General features: G+C 45.4%; 1 long non-coding RNA gene across 1 annotated transcript in view; it reads left to right on the top strand.

Annotated features, from left to right (window-relative positions):
- Positions 1–351: 351 nt before the first annotated feature.
- LOC131276642 (uncharacterized) overlaps positions 352–13,512 on the top strand; it is a 67,968-nt gene continuing 54,807 nt past the window's right edge. The window contains exon 1 of the long non-coding RNA XR_009184095.1: positions 352–463. This is a non-coding gene — a long non-coding RNA (uncharacterized lncRNA). The remainder of the gene's footprint in view (positions 464–13,512) is intronic.

The raw sequence follows: 13,512 nt of genomic DNA, 5'->3' as shown, positions 1-13,512 counted from the left end.
AAATTCATTCCTAGCTATGTGATTTTTTTAAGTTCCTACTCTAAATGGTATTTTTTTCTTGATTTTCTTCTCAGTGATCTTTACTGGTTCATGTGTTAGAATTTTGCACAAGTGGTGTTCCGCTAGCAAGTCCGAGAGCACGTGATTGGGTGCTTGACGCTGTCCGTCAAGGGTAGGGCCCCTCCCTCTTGGGGGCGTGGAGTCCTGGAGTGGGGCGGGGCCTCATTGGCCGAGGCGCAGGCGCAGAAGCTCCGCCCCTTAAGTCCCGCCCAGTGCACTGCGCGGGCCCCTCCTTTAAGAGCTCGCGGTGTTTGGGGAGCGCACGAGGACCTGCTGGCGTGTTTCGGGGGCGCAGCTAGGGACCCCGAGGGCCGGAGGGACATGTGTAGGCCGGCGTGGGGGCTGCGGGAGCGCTCGGCCCCGCGTCCAGGGACCCCGCCTGTGGACCCACCCCACCGTAACGGTAAGTTTGGGGACCCGACTTGACGTCGGGGCGGGGCGCAGGCGGGCGGGGACCCCCAGAGGGGCGGAAAAGCGGACGAGCGAGCCTCCCCTTGCTGCGTCGAGGGGGCGCCCATGCCGCGCCCCTAAAGTTCCTGCTGACTCGCCTGTGGGTGGCGCGGGGGGCAGAAAGTTGTACGGGGCGCCCAGGCCCTGCGTGCCCTCAGGGCATGTTGGGGACCGGGCAGGGCCGCGCTGGGTGGGGGCGCTGCTTCCGCGGGCGGCGTGGGGCGGGGGGCGCACGTTCCAGTCGGGGGTCCCAGCCCAGCCCGGGGTCCCAGCCCAGCCCGACTGGCCTGCCGCGCGGGGCCCCGTGTCAGAATAAGGGTCCCGCGGTCCATGGGAAGGGTGGGCCGCCCCTCCCACAGTCCCACCTTTCCCGCACCATGGCGATATTTCCCCCCACTGTACCCCCTGCCCCCCCAGGGTCCTTCCTCCCCCCTTCACAGTACTCCTGCCCCCCCCCCCCCGCCCCCAGCATCCTCCTGTACTCCACACAGTCCCTCCAACCACCCGCAGAAGGTTTCCCCCCATGGTCCCTCCCATCCCTGGAAAGTCCCTCCCCCATAGTTCTTCCAACCCCGAGGCCCTTCCTACGCCCACACAGTCTCTCCTGCTCCCCCATAGTCCCACCCCCTGCAAGGGCCCTGCCCCCTCCCCGCCACTTTGGGGCCTTTCCTGCCCCAACAAAATACCTCTCCCTTCCCTAAGGTCCCTCCCTGCATATGGTCCCTCCTAGGCTCTTATGGTCCCTTTCCCCCCCCCCCCTAAAGTTCCTCCTCCTCGCTTACTGTCCCTCCCCCACATGATCACCCCTCCCCCTGTCACTGCCCCATGGTTCTCCCCCCATAGGCCGTTCTGCCCCCCCTTTGGTCCCTGTGTCTCCAAAATCTGTCTTTTCCCTCTCCATTCTCCCCCCCCCACATGATCCCTCACCCCCACAATCTCTTCTGCCCCCCCATTGCCCTTCCTGCCCCCCCCACTCCTCTTCCTGGATGGTCCCTCCTGCTCCATCATGCTACCTCCACCCCCACAGTTTCTCCCGCCTCCCCAGTGTCCTTTGTGTCCCCCCAAAGTCCCTCTTCCATCCCCATGGTCCCTCACTCCCCATAGTCCCTCATGGCTCCCTGTTCCTCCTACCCTCATGGTCACTCCCACCTCCAGAAGGTCCCTCCCACCAAAGTCTCACCCTCAGGGTCTCTCCTGCTCTTACAAAGTCCCTCCTTCCCCCTTACCTTCCCTCTTCCCCCACAGTCCCTCCTGCTTCCCCAGGGTCCCCCCCCCTCGGTCCTTCCTCCTCCCCATGGTCCCTTCACCCCACTGTCCCCCCTTCCTCCCCATAGTCCCTCCTGCTCCCCCCACAGACTCTGCCCCTTGTCCCTCCTCTCCCCCAGTCCCTTCCTCCCAAGGTTCTTCTGGTCCTCTCCAACATCCCTTTTGTCCCCCCCCATAGTACCTCCCCCCAAGGTCCTTCCTGCTCTGCCATGCTACCTCCAACCCCCACAGTTCCTCCTGCACCCCTAAAGCCCCTTCTTCACCCCATAGCTCTCTCACCCATGGCCCTTTCTGCCCCCTATGGTCTCTGTTCTCCCCCACAAACCCTTCTGCCGCCCCCCCACCCCAGTACCTTCTCCCTGCCAAGGTTCCTCCTGTTCCTCCAAGGTCCCTCCTGTTCCCCACAGGACACTTCCTGCTCTGCCATTCTCCCTCCACTCCCACTGTTCCTCACGCCTCCCCAGGGCTCCTCCCCCCACGCTTCCTCCTTACTGCCCCATGCTTCCTCTTCCACCCACCCTACAGCACCTCCTGTCCCCGGGATTCTTCCCCCCCACTGTCCCTCCTGTCTTCTCACAGTCCCTCCTCGCCACCATGGTCTCTCCTGTCCCTCCTTGTCCCCTTCTGCCCCACTGTGCCCCCCCCCCCCCACACACATTCCCTCCTGCTTCCCCTTGGTCTCTCCTGCCCACCACAGCCCTTTCTGCCTCCCCCCCCCCCATGACCCCTTCCTCACCCCTTTGGTCCCTGCACCCCTCCATGGTCCCTTCTCCCCCTCCACAGTGCCCCCTCCCTCCCTGCATTCCCCTGGGTTCCCCCCATGGTCCACCCCTTTGCCCTGCCCTCTGCCCTCCTGATCCTCTGAGGTCCCTAGGTTGCTTCCCCTTTCAGCACCCCCTTCCCAACCCCTGCACTCCCACCTGGAAAGGTGAGGCTCAGGGCCTGGCCTGCAGCAGCTGGCTCTTAAAGGGGTTATTGCTGAGGGAAATTGATCGCTCCCAGGGGAAGGGCTCCTGGGAAGGCCCAGGGGGAGCGTGACTGACACCCGGTGTGTGCCTGCAGGGAGCCCAGTGAATGGGGACCCCTGCCTGGAGGGGCCTCTGGGTGCAGGTTTGTGTCCAGCCCAGGAATTTTTTAGGGACCACACCAGTTTGCAACTAAAAGTGTGTATCCTGCTTCAGGTCTGCAGGTGTGGGCCCTTCATCATCTTAGGGACTTTGCATTCTTTAGGTCAAAGCCCTGGTGGGTCACTGGAGCCTTTCATTTTCTGTCTTCCTCCCCTGTTTTACTGGGTTCTGCTTTCTGGGAGTACACAGGGCAGGTGAGGTCTGGGTTCTGGGGAACCACTCCCACTGTGTCCCCTCCTGGCTGTGGCTGCACTAGAAGCCCTGGGACAGCTTCAGCCTTGGCTTCCCTCAGAGCTCCCCGTGGTCCCAGGGACACTCTTTTCCTTTTGATAGTGGTTACATACCATATAATTTCTCCAAAGTGTATGATCCGTGGCTTTTAGTATAATCACAGTATTGTGCATTCATCACCACAAAAATTTGAAGACATTTTCAGTACTCTAAAGAGAAAAACCCCACGCTACTTAGCAGTCCTTCCCCAGCCCTACATAACCACTGATCCAACTTCATCTTTATAAACTGATTTACATTTACATTTTATGTAAATGAAATCATACAATATGCAGTACTTTGTGTCAGGTTTTTTTTACTTAACATAAATGATATTATGATAGTAATATTTTTTAGTGTTAACATATATTTGTCTAATTTCAAAGAAAAGAGTCATATATGCAGTTTTATCCATATTTAATTTATTCGCTTCTTTAAAGATAAATAGATCACAAAATGTTCCATTCAAAAACATAAGAGGTTCCCATTGCCACTCCCCATCCCCCACCCCCACTTCTCCCACATCAACATCCCCTTTCATCCTTAAGAAACATTCATTGCATTTGGTGAATACACCCAGTGAATGCCCCATATCACACCTTTTCCTCTCTCTACTTGCCATCAGCAACTCCCATGGCCATCGTCTCCCTATCAATGATATATTTTCTTCCATTTCTAGAGTCACAACAATTATATAGTAGAATACCAGCGAATCCACTCTAATCCTCCATCCTGTGGATCCTGGGATGGCAATGTCCACTCCTCCTCTAAATCGAGAGGGGGTTAGATCCCACATGGCCAATGGATGCGATTCTACTGCTTGCAGCTGTAGACACACTCGGTTCCCTGGTGTGGTTGTTGACCATTCTCATTTCCCTGTCAGCTGACCTGGGTAAGTCCAACGAAATGGACAGTAGGTGTTTCAACTCTGCTGCAGCTCAGGGCCCAGCTGGCACATGGACAGCCCCGAGATTCAAGTCTCCTGAGCATACACCAAGCTCAGCTCCAACCGCAGGTTCAGTAAAAGTGACAGAAGAGGTATGTGTAGAGAGGTCACATCTGAGTCCAGCTCCATCACACTGAGGAGCACAAATTCCAAAGTAAGGCCCGCTGGCAAGACAGTGAACGCTGCAGCCAGCTGCCATGACTGTAGAACCTGTGTGTCTCTGTAACCCTCAGAAGCACCAGTACCTGGGGTTGTATCTACTTTGGCTGTCTCTGGGATTCTGCTGAGCTGTGTGTAAGCGTGACCCTGCTAATGAACCCCTGACTCATTTTAAAGTGTCTTAGCCATGTAAACTCATTTGTCTTTACCATTTACCCCTTTTATTCAAGGTCTTTCTCTAGTTGAATCAGCAGCTGGTAGTGATAGAATCCCTCCATGCCAGGGAGGCTCAGGGTGCCTGAAATTAGGTAGTTAAAGGTACATGTATATTTATGGATGTACCACCTTTTATCCATGCACCAGCTAATAGACATTCATATTTTTTTTCCAGTTTTGGCTGCCATGCAGTTGCCCTAGGAATCATTGCATGGGCACAGTTTCATTTGTCTTGTATTTATTTCTTGGAGTGGAAATAGGAAGATTTACGGTAAGCTTATATTTTTAAGAAACTGACAAAATGTTTCCCAAAGTGGCGGCAACATTTTGCATTCTCACCAGAAATGTATTAGGGCCCCAGGTTTGCCACATCTTCTTTAACAGTTGGTATTATGTCTCTTGGTTTTAACCATTCTAGTATGGATAGCAGAGGGTTTTTTTTTTTTCCAAGATTTATTTATTTATTTACCCCCCCACCTTGTGACTTTTTTTTTTTTGCTGTCCTCTGTGTCAGTTCACTGAGCGTTTTTTTTTTTCTTTTCTGTCTGCTTGTCTCTTTGTTGCGTCACCTTTTCTGTGTCAGCTCTCCATGGTGCACCGGCTGTCAGCTCTCTGTGGTGCATGGGCGAGCTCACCTTCACAAAGAGGCCCTGGAATGGGAACCCAGGGTCTCCCATATGGTAGATGGGAGACGGGAGCCCAACTGATTGAACCACAGCCGCTGCCCTTTATGGCAGATTTTGACATGTATTTTTCTAGTGATGAAAACAATGAAATGTTTCTTCTTTGGTAAATGTGTATTTACATGTTTTCCCATTTTTAGGAACTGTTTGTCTTTTTTTAAAAAAAACAATAAAACAAAACCAAAACATATAATTCATCCAAAGTGGTCAGTCAGTGGTATTCAGCACAATCACATAGTTGTTCACTGATCACCTCAGTCATCATTAGAGCATTTTCATTATTTCAGTAATAATAATAAGAAATGAAAAACAAGAATTCCTTCCCTCTTGATCTCTCTATGCTTCCCCTGCCATCAACAGATTCCATTTCTGAATACTTTTTATTTCCTCTAAAAATTAATTCATGGTTTACATTTTATATAAGTGGAATCATACATTATGTTACACTATATTTAGGTCATAGTAAAGCAAGATTCCTGTATTTGTCCCTTTGTGTCTGGCTTGCTTCACTCAACATACTGTTCTCTAGGTTAATCCATGTTGTCATATGCTTTATGACTTCATTTCTTTCTCTACTGCTGCATGATTTTCTATTGTGTGAATACACCACAGTTTATTTATCCATTCATTGGCTTATGGACACTTGGGTCGTTTCCAGCTTTTGGCAATTGTGAGTAATGCCATTATGAATGTAGTTGTGCAGACGTCCATTCATGTTACTTCTCTCAGTTCTTCTGGGTATATACCCAATATAGTGGTATTTCAGGGTCACGTGGCGAATCTATACTCAAGTTCTTTAGGAACTGCCAAGCAATTATCCACAGTGGCTGTACCATAATGGCCCTACCAGTAGTGAATAAGTGTTCCTATCTCTCCACCTCTTCTCCAACACTTGTAGTTCTCTGACTTTTTAATAGTGGCCATTCTGATAGCTGTGAAATTCTATCTCGTTTCGATTTGCATTTCCCTAATCGTTAATGGGGTTGAATATTTTTTCATGTGTTTTTTGCCGTTTGTGTTTCCTCTTTGGATAAATGTCTACTCGTGTCTTTTGCCCCTTTTTTAAATTTATTCCCCCCTCCCCTTGTGGCTTTTTGCATGCTGTCTGTTCTCTGTGTCCATTTGCTGTGCTTTCTTCTGTGCCTGTATTTATTTTATTTATTCCGTCCCACCTTGTGACTTGCTTGCTGTCTGCCCTCTGTGTCCATTTACTGCCCGCAGTGATTGCGGGCCGGGTGGCACTCTACAGCGCCCGGGCCGGTGGCTCTGCACAGCGTGTGGGCGAGCCTGCTTTCACAAGGAGGCCCCAGGACGTGAACCCAGGGCTGCAAATATGGTCGATGGGAGCCCAACTGATTGAGCCACAGCCTCTTCGATTTTGCCCATTTTTCCATTGGGTCATTTGTCTTTTTATTGAGTTGTAATATCTCTCTTTATAACTTGAATATTAACCCCTTATCAAACAGGTAGATTTCTAAGTATTTTCTCCCATTGAGTCAGCTGCCTTTTGACCCTTTTGACAAAGTCCTGGGAGGTGCAAAAGTTTTAAATTTAGAGGAGGTCCCATTTATCTAATTTTTCATTTGTTGTTTGTGCTTTGGGTGTAAGGGCCAAGAAACTACCATGTACCACAAGATCTTTAAAATGTTTCCCTACTTTTTCTTCTAATAGTTGTGTGGTATTTGCTTTCATATTTAGGTCTTTGATCCATTTTGAGTTGATTCTTGTATAGAGAGTGAGATACTGGTCCTCCTTAATTCTTTTGGTTATAGATAACCTGTTCTCCCAGCAGCATTTGTTGAAGAGTCTGTTTTTGTCTGATTAACACAGACTTGGTACGTTTGTCAAAAACTAGTTGACCGTAGAGATCAGGGTTTATTTCTGTACTCAGTTCAATTCCACTGATCATTGTGTCTCTCTTTATGGCAGTATCATGGTTATTTGTCCACTGTAGCTTTGTAATATGTTTTGACATCAGGCAGTGAAATTCCTTCTATGTTGCTCTTCTTTTTTAGAATACTTTTGTCTACTCATGTGTACTTGCCCTTCAAAATGATTTCATAATTGTCTTTTCTATTTTTGTAAAGTTGACTGTTTTAATTTTGATTGGTATTGCTGTGAATCTATAAATCAGTTTAGGTAGGATTCACATCTTCCTGACATTCAGTCTTCCAGTCCATGAACATGGGATGTCTTTCCAATTGTTTAGGTCTTTTAAAATTTCTTTTAGCACTGTTTTGTAATTTTCTCCATGTAGGTCCTGTACTTCTTTTTTTAAATTGATTCCTAGGAATTTGTTTTTTTGTTGCTATTGTAAATGGAATTTTCCCCTGATTTCCTCCTCAGATTTGTGCACTACTAGTGTATAAAAACATTACTGATTTCTACATGTTGATTTTGCTGCCTGCTACTTTGCTGAACTCATTTATTAGCTCTAGTAGCTTCGTTGTAGACCTTTCAGAATTTTCTAAATATAAGATCATGTCATCCACACAAAAAAATTTCTTAATTCTTTTAATTCCTTTTTCTTTTCTTATTGCTCTACCTAGAGCTTCCATTACAGTGTTAAATAACAGTGGTGCTAGTGGGCATCCTTCTCTTCTTTCCGGTCTTAAAAGGAAAGCTTTCAACCTTTCCCCAGTGGTTATGATGTTAGATGTAGGGTTTTTCATATGTGTCTTTTATCATAGTAAGGAATTGTCCTTCTTTTCATCTCTTTTGAAATGTTTTCATAAGAAAGGATACTGGATTTTGTCAAATGCTGCCTCGATTGGGATGATCATAAGTTTTTCTTTTTCCTTCCTTCAGTTTGTTAATGTGGTGTATTGCTTTGATGAATTTTCTTATGTTGAACCAGCCTTGCCTACCAGGAATAACGCCCATTTGGTTGTGATATATAAGTCTTTCGATATGCTGCTGGATTCGATTTCTAAATATTTTGTTGAGAATTTTTGCATCAATGTTCCTTAGAGAGATTGGTCTGTCGTTTTCTTTTCCTTGTAGTGTCCTTATTTGGTTTTGGTGTTATGGTGATATTGGCTTATTAAAAAGTGTTGGGTTATTTTCCTTCCTATTCAACTTTTCATGAGAGTTTAAAGAGGATTGATGTTAATTCTTTTGAAGTGTTTGTTAGAATTCACCTGTGAAGCCACATGGTCCTGGAGTTTTCTTTGTTGGAAGATTTTTGAAGACAGAATCTGTGTCTTTAAATGTAACTGGTTTTTGTTCTTGTATTTCTCGTAGTATCAATGTAGGTTGGTTGTGCATTTCTAGGAATTTTTCCATTTCATCTATGTTGTCTTGTTTGTTGGCATACAGTTTCTCAGAATATCCTGTCATGATCCTTTTCAGTTCTGTGGGGTCATTCATAACTTCCCCCCCTTTAATTTCAAATTTTATTTATTTGTTTCCTTCTTTTTTTCCCCTTAATCTTGCTAAGGGTTTGTGAATTTTATTGATGTTCTCGAACCAGCTTTTGGTTTTGATTTTCTCTATTTTTGAAATTCTCAATTTCATTTATTTCTGCTCTAATCTTTATTATTTTTTTCTGCGTGCCTTGAGGATTAGTTTGCTGTCTATTTCTAGTTTCTCTTGTTGTTCGGTAAATTCTTTGAGTTTAGCTTTCTTCTTTTTTAATACAGGCTTTTTAGTCTATAAATTTCCCTCTCAAGACTGCCTTTGCTGTATCCCTTAAGTTTTGATAAGTTGTAATCTTGTTTTCGTCTGAATACATTTACTGATTTCACTTGCAATTTCTTCGACCTCCTGATTACTTAGGGGTGTGTTGTTTAGCCTCCACACATTTGTGAATTCACCTTTATCCTGTCTGTTTTTGATTTTCAGTTTCATTCCCTTATGATCTGAGAAGGTGCTTTTTCTAATTTCAGTCTTTTTATTTCTTGAGAGTTGTACTGTGCCATAGCCTATGGTTTATCCTGGGGAAGGATAAATGTGCATGGGAAAAGAATTAATAACCCACTGAGTTTGCATGCTGCATTCTGTATATGTCTGTTAGGTCTAACTCATTTATTATATTAAGTTCTCTAGTTCCTTGTTAACCTTTTGTCTCATTCTATCTAATTATGTGAGAGATGTGTTGATGTCTCTAATGATTAAAGTAGAGATGCCTATTTCTCCCTTTAGTTTTCCCAGAATTAGTTTCATGTATTTTGGGGGACCTTGGTTAGGTGAATAGATATTTATGTCTCCTATATCGTCCTGGTTGATTGTCCCTTTTATTAATATTTAATGTCCTTCTGTATCTCTTATGACTTTTTGGCATTTATAATGTTTTGTCCAGTATTAGTGTAGCTACCCCTGCTTTTTTTTGGTTACTTTTTACATGGAGTATATTTTTCTAGGTTTTTACTTTGAGACAGTTTGTATACCTGGGTCTAAGGTGTTTCTCTGATAAGCAGCATATGGATGGCTCGTGCTTTTTCTTTAATACATCCTGTCAGCCTGTATCTTTTGATTGGTGAATTTAATCCATTCACATTCAATGATATTACTGTAAATGCATTGTTTATTTCCACCATTTTCTTCTTTGGTCATCATATGCCATGTCAGATTTTGGTCTTTTTACTTTCTTGGTTATCCTTTCTTCTATTCTTCCATTCTTTCCTCCAAGCCTCTCTCTCCTGTCTTTTTCTTTCAGATTCTAAGGCTTCCTTTAATATATCCTTCAAGATGGATTCTTTATTAAGAACTGTCTTAGTTTCTCTTTGCTTGTGAATATTTTATGCACACCTTTACATTTGAAGGAGAGTTTTGCTGGATGCAGAATTCTTGGCTGGTAGTTTTTCGCTTTCATTATCCCAATTGTATCATACTACTGTCTTCTCACCACCATGGTTTCTTTTTTTAAATTTTTAAAAAGATTTATTTATTTTATTTCTCTCCCCTTCCCCACCCCCACCCCAGTTGTCTGTTCTCTGTGTCTAATTGCTGCTTGTTCTTCTTCGTCTGCTTCTGTTGTTGTCAGTGGCACAGGAATCTGTGTTTCTTTTTGTTGTGTCATCTTGTTGTGTCAGCTCTCTGTGTGTGTGGCGCCATTCCTGGGCAGGCTGAACTTTCTTTCGCTCTGGGCGGCTCTCTTTAAGGGGCGCACTCCTTGCGCATGGGGCTCCCCTACGTGGGTACACCCCTGTGTGGCACAGCACTCCTTGCGCACATCAGCACTGCGTGTGGGCCAGCTGCACAGGGGTCAAGGAGTCCCGGGGTTTGAACCGCGGAGCTCCCATGTGGTAGGTAGGTGCCCTAACCACTGGGCTAAGTCCGCTTCCCTCCATGGTTTCTTATGAGACATCTGTACTAAGTCTTACTGGGTGTCCCTTGTAAGTCATGGTTCCCATCTCCCTTACTGTTCTCAGAATTTTCTCTTTATCTCTGATATTTGACCTTCTGAGTAGTATGTGCCTTGGAAAAGGTCTACTTGTGTTTATTCCGTTTGGGATATGGTTGGCTTCTTGGAAATGTAGGTTCATTTCTTTCATGAGAGTTGTGAAATTTCAGTTATTATTTCCTCAAATACTCTTCCCGTCCCCCCCTTCCCTTCTTTTCACCTTCTGAAACTCTTATGACATGTATGTTGTTGCTTTTTGTGTTGCCATTCCACTCCTTGAGCTCCTGCTCATTTTTCTCCATTCTTTTCTCTCTCCAATTTTAGCTCTTCTGTCTTCAGTATCACTCATTCTTCTGTCATTTCAAGTTAGCTGTTGTATGACTTTTATGTGTTTTTTTAATGTCACCTATTGTGTCTCTCTGTTACTTTTTTTTCCTGTTACTTTTTTATTTCAGATTTCCAATTTCCTTTGTGCTTCTTCAGTATCTTCTTGGTGTCGTTCATTTATTTAGCTGTGATTTTATTCATCTCATTAATTTGATTTCTGAATCTGCACGCATCTTGTTAATCAGTTCTCTCAAATCCTGTATCTCTTTAGGGGCTTTGATATATTCCTTTTCCTGGGCCATGTCTTCCATTTTCTTAGTCTGGCTTGTAAATTTTTGCTCATAAGAGACATCTGATTAGGATGCAGGTTACTCAGATGTTCAATTTCTTTCCCTTTTCTTGGGATTTGGTGGTGGGATTCTGTGTGTCACTGCTGCTATTTGATTCTTGGTTCAACCTGGATCATTAGGCTTGTCCCTCTTAGTTGCTCAAAACTGGGGTCTGGACCCACTATTTGTACTAAAGGATTGCTGATGCAAAAAGCAGAAGTCTGCTGACCTTTATAAAGGGTATTTATTTGGGGTAGAAGCTTATTTATCAGGCCATAAAATATAAGTTGCTTCCCTCACCAAAGTCTTACCATGTGTTAGAGCAAGATGACTGCTGGTGTCTGCAAGGGTTCAGGCTTCTTGGGTTCCTCGTCTCTTGGTTCATTTCCAGGATCAGCTCTTCTGTTTTCACAAGGTCAGCTCTAGACTATGAGGCTCTCTAAGCTTTGCCTCTCTCCACAAGGTTAGCTTGTAGACTATTAGGCAAACAGCTCTGTCCTCTTACCAGTGCTTCTCCTGTGTCTCAGGAGCTGCCTGTCTTCCTCTGGTGAAGTTCTCCTGTGTGTTCACCTCCTGGGCTCAAGCTCAAAAGCTCCAACCGTGTTTTATGTCATATCGTTTTTTCTGTGGTTCCCACCTACCAAGGGGCAGGGATGCAGCATTCTTAATGTGGCCTAGCCAAACCTTTGATCATTATTTAATCATGCACATCTATGAATCCTATATACTCTAATTGCCCAGAGGAAAAGACCAGTTTACATGCATAATCCAGTATTTCTTTTTGGAATTCATCAGTAATGTCCAACTGCTGTACGTAGTAATGGTTTGCAGACCTGCTTCTTAGGGCCTTGAGAGGGAGGGTATAAAGGCCAGCAAAAGCCTCTCTAACTTACTTATTTTTAATTTTCTCATATGTACCAACCTAGTTCTGCTAGCAGATGGCACTCCTTGGCAGCCCTTTCAGTTCAGTGCCTGGTTGGAGTGTTTTTGCTGTGAGACAGACTGCATCTGTGTGGTAGAGGTTCTTGCCTAGAGATAAAGAGACATAATTTAAACTTTCTCAGAAACAGTTCTTCAGCCTTCTGTCAGCCTGCTCCCTTTTCCTGGGTAGGAAGTGATTCCACGCCTCTCTGTGTCTTCAACAATCATTCCCACTTAGTAGAGAAGTAGATCGAGAGGGTCATGATCTCTTTAGTCCTTTGCTGGCTCCCAAGGGAAACGATGACATGACCCCATCCAGCTTGGTAGAGCTCATGGTACACAGCAGACTAAATTTGTGGGTCACAAGCTGTCAGCCTTAGGCTGTGTCCCTCTCCCTCCCCTTTCTGGGGGTAGTTGATCCCTGGAGACCCCTTTTTCTAAAGTTGGTCAGAGGCCTGCGTGTTCTAAAGTCCTTAATGTGGGGGATGGTGCCAGCAGCAAGAACTGCTGCTTTCAACTCACAGTTTTGCTGTCGCGATTCCCCTCCTTTGTCCGTCTCTGTCCTGGGTGATGTTCAGCCTTACCCTGCTGTCCTAAACCCTAGAAGGTCTTTTTCCAGTCCATTTCAGTCTGTTCTCCAGCTGTTTTTCTGTCGGAGGAGAGAGTCCCATGTCTTCCTAGTCTGCCATCTTCCTGGAAGTCCTCACAGGTGTCTTTTGACATCTCCAGTGAATTCAGCCTCCATGGATCTGCATACACACTCACTGCATTTACCAAATATACTACAGGAATTTCTACTTGATTAGAGGCAACCTTTTTTTGGTGGAATCAGTTCAATTCTAGGCAATGCATTCTGTCATGTTTCTTCACTCATCTTTATGGTATAAGATAATAATTATAAATTTGAAACCATCGATATCTTACCATTTAAAAATGATCATTTAATAATACTGTATTCTTCCATCAGTCTTCCTTTTCTCCACGAGGTGTGTTTATTCATTGAATTACTGGCTCTCCATCTTCCATCTTTAACAGTGGGACCGTCGTTATGGAGGGACGCAGAGGGTCAATGCTGACTCCCTCCAATGTTGCTCTCTAATTGCATTTCAACCAAGGTTTTGGACATCAGTTTAAAAACCAAGTGGAATCTGAGTTCTTGTTTGTCAAAGACCCTCATAGGATTTGAGCATCTAGAGGGTCCAAGGTAACGATATAATGCAGTGCACTAACTCTTCTTCCCAATGCCTGTGTGCTGTGTCCAGGCTCCTGGCTATGACATCATTGTGAGAGTTGACAGGTCATTCTATGTGATGCCTCACAACTCTCACGATTTTGATCTAATGAAGAGTCATATGGGCTTTCCTTTAGTTTTGGACACCAGGAACGATGCCAGCATCTGAGGTTATCCTCACAG

Source organism: Dasypus novemcinctus, chromosome 30 (genome assembly GCF_030445035.2).
Source record: "Dasypus novemcinctus isolate mDasNov1 chromosome 30, mDasNov1.1.hap2, whole genome shotgun sequence".
Lineage (NCBI taxonomy): Eukaryota > Metazoa > Chordata > Mammalia > Cingulata > Dasypodidae > Dasypus > Dasypus novemcinctus.
Note: the sequence above shows the minus strand (reverse complement) of the source record. Positions and strands in the feature narration are given on the sequence as shown.